Genomic DNA, 9,698 nt, shown 5'->3' with positions numbered 1-9,698 from the left:
TTTGAGCCTCAGTGGTCCCACTCACATCCATAATCGGCTCTGCTTGTTCTACAAAGCACCAAAAGGTTTCCATTCTCCAGTTTTGCCCCAATCCTTCAGCTGTCAGGCTCTTGACGTTGAAGTTGCCTGCTAGCCTTGTAGCCTTTTGAGCTTGTGGCTCCTGCAAGGAACTAAGGACTGAGTGGCTAGGAGGACTATGGAAAGTTAAAGTTTGGTGAGCCATTCTGCTTTGAAGATGGTAGAGCACGTGTGACAAGCCCCGTAAGTGTCTGACCACCTCCTGGCCTGCCCTGTTTTCTAGAGGAGAGATTTTTCATCCCTTCTAAGATGCAGAAGAGAAAAATGGTGAAAACTGACAAGACGCTGACAGTTCAGTACTGGAATGAAAGGAATTGTGTCTTCCTTCTCTGCCCCCATCTGAAATCCATAGTGATACTTTGGAGGACATATTTATATTTTGGAATGAGCACTGGACTAGGAGTCAGGATACTTGTGTTCTTTTTTTCCTTCTTGCCACTAAAGTATTTGGGGGGGTGGGTAGATAAATAGATTAATGCTTAAGCAATAATTCAAGAAATAATAGTCCATAGTTTTTTTGTTTTTGTTTGTTTGTTTTTTAGTGGAACATGACCTTAAAGATCATAGAATGCATTGGGTTTTTTCAAAATTTGTATTAGCTGTGGGACCGTGTCTTCAAATGGTTTTTCACATAGAGCCCAAACATACAAACCAGCTAGAAGCAAGGATTTTCTGTTAAACGGAGCAGGCTGCTGGGAGCCTGTGCGCTGGACTTCTCTCCTCCCCATCCGGGCCTCTAGGCTCTAGGGACATGGTTAAAAAATCATGGATCTAATGAGATGCTCCCAGGTCTCAGAGGTGGAAACGGATTCTCTCCTGGGCTGGCTTGCCTCTAGTGTCCCAGCCATTCACCCTTTTCTTCAATAACTGTGACTTTCCATGTGTTATAGTCCAGATGGGCATTGGAGGAGGGAAAGGTTACACTGGCCTGGGTCATTAGCCTTCCAGGTGGTGAGGGCAGGACCAGATTGGAGCCCAAGCATCTAGAGGATTGAGGTCAGTGGTCATGGTAAAAATAACAGTGATAGTAACAGTGGCTATACTTTATTTAATATCAGTCACAGTGACACTGCTCTAATCGAAGCACATCACATGCCTTGCTCCATTTATTAAGATCATCAAGAAGAGGTGAGAAAACCGTTTTTCTCCTTTCCAAAAGCCAGGCCCCAGATTATAGCAGTAAATGAGGTAGGCCGAGCTCCTGTTCTCATGACAGCTGCCTCCTAGATATGAATGCACCAGCTGAGCATAGCCAGTCAGCTAATGCCAGCCATTTGGGCTGCTTCTGTTTGTCAGCAACCCTTAAAACGTGGAGCCCATAATGGGCTACTACTTCCTCTACTCATAAATACCAAACATTCCTCGTTTTGCCCCTATATTCCTTCTTTTCATTGCCAGCTGCAGGCTTTGTCCCTGTCATACAGCCTGTGTTTAGTAAAAACAATTAGTGAACAGCCTTCTTGCTAGCATCATCTAAATCTCCTCTGTAAACTTCTGGTTCCTGAACCAGGAAATTTAATTAAACAGATGATTACATGTTATCAGTCACCTAGTAGATTAGAAGACCAAATTGACCTGGGTTCCTCAACCCAAATTCAATACCTCCCCGTGGTAACTCACACACAGCTGATATCAACAATAAAACAGAAATATACCAAATGATCTTGTAAAAACTGTAGCCTATAGTACACCTTCTCTGCTTTGCTGTGATGATATAAAATGTCCCAAGTTTCCTTCTGTTAATCTCCATCTGGTTCTTACTATACTTATTATAACTGGAAATTTATAAAATGTGCCTGTTTACAACTTTTTTTCTGCCCCACTAGACTATGTGAATTATATGAACATGAGAAATTAAGTTAATTAAAGGTGTTAAAGTAAAGCTGTGTCTGATTTCTTCATTGTTCTTTCCCCTGACTTAGCACAGAGGAGGCTGCAAATAAACATTTGTTCAGTGAATGACTAATACTCAAGACACTATCCATAATCATATTTACTTAAGGTAATAATCATTAATGATGATTTCACCATCATCACAAAGTGTTTATTAAGTATCTTTGGCCTGGCCCTTTTCAGGGTGTTGTGAAGTTAGAAATAACATTCTAACGAAAATTTGAAAAGAAATCTGGGGTTCTTTTTTGAAGGGAGTTTCTATGTCTGGTGATTTTCCCTATCTCAGTAGATTTCCAGATTTTAAGGAAAGAAACAAAGCACCTCAGAAGTTTTTTGAACTGTAGGCTCCAGAGCTGTCCCTAGGGGTTTTCCAATTATTTGTGGGGCTGACCACTTTGAAAGTGCCATGGGGATTTGACTTTGTGATGGGGGTACCAATGACACTCACGGGGATGGTAAAGTGGCCCAGGCAAAGAGCTTGGCAGATGGACCCTTTGATAAAGACAAGCTCTTAAGAGGCCAATAATGAGGAAGGCAGACAACTTTGGGTCAATGCCAGTCAACCTGCTGCTTCTCTCTGCCATCTCTGGCCACTCGTGTGCCTTGTTCTAAAAGTTTGCTTTTGCTACGTGTCAAATTCCTTCTTTCATGGACTCTAGCAATAAAGACTCTTCTGAAGGTGGGTGCCTGGACCTCCAATGCCTTTTGCTGGGCTACAGAATTATTGCTTTTCCTTCACACTTACATTTGTGAGGTTGGGTTTCCCGGGCTCTTTGCTGGAGCAGATCAAGAATATCTTGATGTTCTAGCCCCAGAGCAGTTGATATCTGCCTGAGGAGCAATGCATCCTGGGGGGTCCTCCTCTCCCTCCGTCCTGAGGACTCAGCCTGAGAGAGAAAAATCAGTGAGTGAACAGAGCCCTTACTCAGGAATCAAGAGATCTGCCTCTGACATTGACTTCAGGACTGTGGGGAAAGTCTGTCCCATCCTCGGGCCTCCTTTTTCCCATCTGCAAAGTGGGAGAATGACCTCAGAACAATCCTTCAGGGCAAATTCTTTAACCATTCAAACCCTGGTGCTGGGGAAGGGGTACAACTCTCCTACCTGTTGAGGGGCTGCTCTCCTCACCTGGACCAGGAACCCCTATAACGGATGCTGGAAGCTTCCACTAGATGCCTGGTCTCTTTGGACTCCAGACTTTTTTTTTTCAAGAAAAAGCAATGAGAAAAACCTCCTCTGATGGATTTTTTTCAGCACTCAAGCCAGATGAATTCCCAGCACAAGCCAAGACTTAGGAGCAAGAATGTGGGGCAGGGAGTAAGAGGCTAAGAACCAAAGGGCTGCAGCCTGTGTTCCCTCAAAGAATACCCAAGCTGGGGGCTGGGGCTGTGAACGTGGGATTGATGTTTGTTCATCTCTTCTGAGCTTCTTGTCTAAAAACGGGGAAACGGGGGCTCAGATTGGGGAAAGAGCTTGCACTGTAAATCAGAGGTCCAGAGGCATCTTCTTCTATGTTCTGGTGTCTTTTGACCCCAAATGTCTCAATAATACCCCTGTCCTTTCTTGTTCCTGCATTCATTTCTTCTTGGACATCTTCCACAAGACTGAGTTTCCTGAGAGCCAGGGAGCAGGGTGTATTCATCTTTGTAGTCCCCTCGTACCCAGCCTACATCTCGCACACTAGTAAGTATCTATTAAGAGAGACTGATTTGCCATCTTAAGAGGATCCAGGAATATTAGAAAAACATCCATCCTACCTTTCACATCTGTGGGTTCCCAAAATGTGTTTAACAGTTATATTTTTAGCTTCTACCATGAGGCTATTTGCTCATTTTTAGAAGAACCATAGTATAGACATCTAGAAAATTTTTCTTTTTCTGGGAGATCATTGCCTTAATCATTTTGGAGCTAGGATGCAGGAATTTTTAAAATGCAAAATCAAATACGCAAGAAAAGTTAGTCTGTCTGGCTGCCATCCTTGGTTGCTATCTTCTGTAACCAGCATCCAGCTACACAGCCAGAGAGCCTTGGGGAGGGCCCACAGTGGTCTCCATCCCCTCTGATTGCTGAAACCAGAGCTGCCTGGGGAGGCCAGGGCCCTGGCATCAGTCCCTGCCTGGTCCTGCTTCTCTGTTCACAGAGAATGTGTTTGCACACGAGCCCTCCCAAGCCACCTTGGAGTCCCTCCAAGGACAGGCCTGGAAGCCAGCCAGGAGGGAGGGTGCTCCTGGAAAGGACACATCTCTGGGAAGCAGAGACCGTGGCATACAGGCACACACATGCAAATACTTGCAGGATGGCCACATCTTCCAAGGTTTCAAGAGAACCTGGAAATCTGGATTTTTATGTGCAATGTCTTGATTTTTAGAACGCTCCAAAAAACAAATCCTAACCAAATGAGCATCCCCACAAACCGTGTCTGAGGGCCACGATTTACAACCTCTGGTAGAGCCTGGCATGTCACACACATGACCTAAGCAGGTGAGCTAATGCCCTGCACGTAGCTCACTGGGACTACACACGCCATATATGCTTATCCAGGTTTAGACCTTGTGTGCACCTGATAGAGACCAGTCATCAAATATTTACACACACTTGCTATCTCCTAGGATGTCCTTTTAATATTTTCACTTTCCAGCTAAGGAGACTGAGTATCAGGGATCTCCAGGGTCATGTAGCTGGTGTGTGGCTGGACTCACATCCCAGGCTGCTTGGCCACAAAGCCAGCATTTGCCCCTCACTCACCTCCAGGATGCCTGCACCCTGAACTGAAATGTCTGCTACTCTGCATCTCTCAGTAAACTCAGTTCCCTGAGTTCAGGGGCTGTGCTTCATTTGCTGTTGCATCCCCATCATCTAACAGAATATAGAAGGTGCTCAATAAATACCTGTGGAATTGCCCACAGACACACAAACACACATACAGATGTAAACCCACACAGTCGTGAACTCCACCCCAAGAACTGCCCAGGAACATCCCAATTCTCAAGCTCCCACAGGCACACGCCCACCCCCATCTCCCACCTCCCACAGCATCCCAAGCCAGGCCTCCCCAGCTCTCCCTGTCAGCCTTGCCCAAAGCCTTCACAAATTGTTTCCTGGAAATCTTGAGGCGGCTGTGGTGTTCTTTTTCCCTAACTCAGGAGACAACTCAGCAGTTTTGTTTTTCAAAGTCTGGGACTCATAAACCTGGAATCCTTTCTTCGTTATTTTCACTAGAATTTTCCTTGGCCGGGTGCCTTTCCCCAGGGCGGTGGCCAGGAGGTCACACTCAGAGCGCCCTCTGCTGGGCACCGTCCTCCCGACCTAGTGGGCAGTTGCAGAGGGGGAAGGGACACAACTGCTTTACAGATGGGGAAACTGAGTCAGGCGGTGGTACTGGGGAGAGGTTGGGGGGTGTGGCTCATTCCAAGTGTCTGCAATGTTCACTACTACTAAGTGGTTTTGTGATTTTGTGTGTGTGATTTTTTTTTGATTGTTGAAAATAATAAAAGAAGAAATAGCTCCCAGAGCTCAGACATGGCAGCGAAAGGCCCTCTGTTCTCCCCAGGACCTCTTGTGGGACAGATGGCAGAGGTTTGGGAACTTCATCAGATTCAACTTTATCCTTGAATCCCCACCACATTTAGTAGGCAAAGAAACTGAGACATAGAGAGATGCTGGGGGAAGAAGGAGGGAGAATATTTATTGAGCATCTGCTATGTGCTAGCTATGATCACAGACTCTCATTTAATCTTCACAGCAACCTTGTGAGGTAGACGACTTTATTTCCATTTTACAGATTAAGACATAGAAGCTGAGTGAGGTCTCAAGATCAGAAAAGAAGGGGAGAGCTGGGATTGAATCCAAACCTGCTGTTTTCTTGGCTTTGCTACCTCCTGGATTTTTCCCACTTGGCTCCAGTGGGTCCAGGGCGGAGCCTTTGTGGCTGGGCTCATAAAGGCAAGGTTTCCATAGCCCTCCTGCTCAGAAAGGGAAGCCCCTCTCCTCAGCCTCTTCCAGAGGGCAGCCCCTTCCAGGGGACCATGGGGAGATGGGACGAACAGCCCCATCAGGTTTGAAGCTGAGGGTCCCATAGCTTGGAGGAGGGTCCTGGCAGCTGTGCCAAGGCCCCTTAACTAACAGTAAAAACAGGATTGGATGTCTTTATAAGTTGAACTTGTGAGAGGTTCCAAAGGGCAAGGGTTTTCCTGGAAAAGAAAGCAGGTCCTGGAAGGTCTTTGTTTTGTTTTTCTTCTTAATGGGGCCCTGGTTAATGACTCAAGGAAATGAAGAACACATTTCACCAAGAATTAGTCACTGCCCTCCCCAACCCTCCATCCTGCTACCCTTTCCAAACCTTCAAAACTTCTCACTTCCTGCAGGAAAATATCCAAACCCCGGTGTTGTTCATTTTTGGTCTGGCTTAGCCTTATCTTCTACACGTCTCATTGAAATAAGCCACCCAGGGGTCTCTGTACACAGCTCCCTCTGTTCCTATGCTGGGCATTTGCTCTCATTATTACCTCTCTCTGAAAAGACTTCATTTCAGCTTGTCCAAATCTCAGTCATTCTTCAAGACCCAGCTCAGAACTTGCCTTCTCCATGGAGCATTCTCCACTGTGCCCAAAAGGAACCATCCTGCCTTGTGCTGATGGATGCAGGTGTTAGTCTCCCTAACAGACTGAGACCCTTGAGAAACAGCATTGGGTTCATCATTGATCCCCCTATATGGGCACACATGCATGTGTGTGTGTGTGTGTGTGTGTGTGTGCGCACACCCTTTATACTACCTGGCAGTAGGGTGCTATAGAAAGATCCCGAGACCCTCTGCTCTGTCATTAGGAGAGTAGGGTTGAATAAAGATTGAATGTGTTGGAGAGAGCTGCTGTGCTTCCCCCTTCTCAAACCAAGAGAAAAGAACTTCATGAAGTCTACTTAGAGAGCATAATTCGTGTCTACGGTGGTTTGAGATGGGGAGACATAGTAGACTTTCATCTGACAGCCACCAGAGAAATGGAAAGGATGAGAGATGGGTGTCGTTATAGACAGCCTGAACTCCCAAAGCCGGTTTGTGCAAACGATGCTGTTCCCATGGACGAGAAGTGGGCCACACACTGGAAGAACTGGTGTGAAGGCCTCTTTGGTCCGTCCAACAGGGGGACGAACTGAAGGTACCGCTGGATTCCTAGGGCTGCGGGAGGGGTTACCAGTGGGATACAAGGTAATGTGATGCTTGTGTAAGGGTGAGAGGTCCTCAGAGCTGGGGGGCGGTGTCTGAAAATTCCATAGATGTGCCCGCACAGAAGTAAGCTTTAAAGCCATCTTACGACAGTGCTGTTGAGTAAGAGTTCTCCCGCTCCCCTTTATTGTCTCCTCACTCCCAACCCCTTAGCCCTGGAGAGGTCAGAGGCCACAATTAGCAAACTGGGGAGGGCAGTCTGGGGAAAGAAAAGCAGCTGTCCATGCCCCCATTTCCAGCTATAGGGGTTCCACCTGCAGCAAGGCCTGGTTGGGAGAAAAGATTGAACTTTAAATCAAGTTTGGATTTTGCTTTTTTGGTGGGGGGGGCGTGCTGTGCGGCATGTGAGATTTTACCCCAATCAGGGATCGAACCCCGTGCCCCCTGTAGCTGGAGGGAAGAGTCTTAACCATTGGACTGCCAGGGAAGTCCCTGGATTTTGCTTTTGTATGGGACCGATTTATAAAATAGAATTTGTTTGGTGACTGAAGTGGTCACAGGAGTTTTTATGTCCTGAGAATGATCAGATGATCAGAAAAGTCATAGGAAGCTTGAGTTTTCATCAAAGGTCAGAAAAAGGGCTTCTCTCCCTTCCTCTGAACAAATTTTTAGAGGGGGGTGGGAGACAAAGTAAAGTTGATTTATGATTATACACTTCAAGTCTTATTTACTCAGTGTATTGATTATATTTGCTATTGTAAAATGGGTTGTTGTCATCCATCATATTTTTCTAATTTGTGCTGTTTGCTTCTATCACTGCTTCCGAAGCAGTTAAGTACCTGTGCTCCCCTCAGCTAAAGCCACTTAACCATCACCCGAATGTTCAGCTGTGCTTCAGGCTTCAGGTCCCTACCTTGTGGGGATTTGAAGGAGCCTCACATGCACAGGTCGAGAGACTCAGTATCCATGTGCCTTTACTGCTAGTTCCTGTGTGAATCAAATTCTTCACGTGGTTGGCTTCTCTCATGTGTCTGTGTTCTTCACTCTCGGTGCCTCTGTCTCTGCGTCTAAATTTCCCTCTTCTTATAAGGACACCAGTCACATTAGAATAAGGACCCACCCTACTCCAGTATGACTTCATCTTACCTCGACTAATTACACCTGCAACCACCCTATTTCCAAATAAGGTCACATTCTGAGACGCTGGTGGGTAGGATTTCAACATATCTTTTAGGGGGAACACAGTTCAAACCATAACATCTTGCTTTCTTGTTTTCCTAAATTTGCAACTTCTCCTGCTTTCCCAAGCCATATAAATGGCACCTGCAGCAGCTCGAGCCAAGCATCCATGAGTAAACCTTGAGTCCTTCGCCTTCATCACCCCCATCCCAATTCCTTCAGCAAGCCCTTTCAGCCCTACCTCCAAAAATATCCTGAATCCATTCATGTCTCTTCGTCTCCATTTCTACCGTTCTAGTTCAAGCTACAATCACTTCTTGCCAAGACAGCGGCAATAGCTCCCCACTGGTCTCCCTGCCCCTTTCTTATCTATAATGCGGTCTTACCTGCCTTGCTTAGTACTCTCTACTGAATCAAATCTAGACATTTCATCCATGCTTACAAAATCCTATTGATCTGGCCCCTCCCACTCCTCCGACCTCATTTCCCATCACTTGCTTCCTTTGATCTAGCCGCATCAGCCTGCATGCAGTTTCCTGAACCACTGGCCTCCCCTCTGGAATGCTCTCCTCTGGGCCCTGGTATGGCTGCCCCTTCTTGCCTGAGCATCTCAGCTTAAATGTCATGTTATTTAGTGACATCTGAGAGACCTTCCCTGACCACCCCATCAAGAGCAGTCACCCAGTTATTCTCAGTTGCAGACCTTTATTTTAATTCCCTGCAGAGAATTTAGTAAATAGATTATTTTTCTCATTTATTTAGATATTTATCATCTTTCTGCCCATAATCCCTAGGAGAGCAGGGACCTTGTTTATCTTGATTACACCATCTAGAACTGTGTCTGGCATATAGGAGGAACTCAATAAATATTTACTGAATAAATCATTAATCCTGCACAGGAGATCTTTGTGTATGAACTTCCCTGCCCCCTCTGCTTTTGGGAATTTATATAAATAATCCATCAGGAGGAGGATTACCGGATCAAGGGATATAAACATATTTTGGCTCTTGAAGTGTATTGTCAAATAGGTTTGCAAAGATGTTAGGTCAGTTTTCATCTGTTAGGCAACCTTCTGAATTCCCCGTGCCAAGGTAGTGATTTCTGGTACGTGGGGGAGGGAGGTGGGAAGGGCATATGCTAGAAATGGCAGGGGAGGGGGTGCAGGTCAGAGCTGCTGCCTCTGGTGGGTCAGGGCCCACAGCAGAAGCAGCAGTAGTGACCAGCCAGCTCAGCAGGGCCTCATCCAGCGCCTGTCTGGAGGGGCAACAGCCTGGTCTTCCAGGCCTGCCTGAGGCAGACAGGGCCTTCTGTTGAATGAACTTGGGTCTGGCTATAGGAGCCAAGGTGGGCAGAAGAGCAGTTCCCTTGCTCTTCAGCACAAGCAGG

The sequence above is a fragment of the Mesoplodon bidens genome, assembly GCF_964165515.1.
Source record: "Mesoplodon bidens genome assembly, chromosome: 6".
Lineage (NCBI taxonomy): Eukaryota > Metazoa > Chordata > Mammalia > Artiodactyla > Ziphiidae > Mesoplodon > Mesoplodon bidens.
This window is presented reverse-complemented; position numbering follows the sequence as displayed.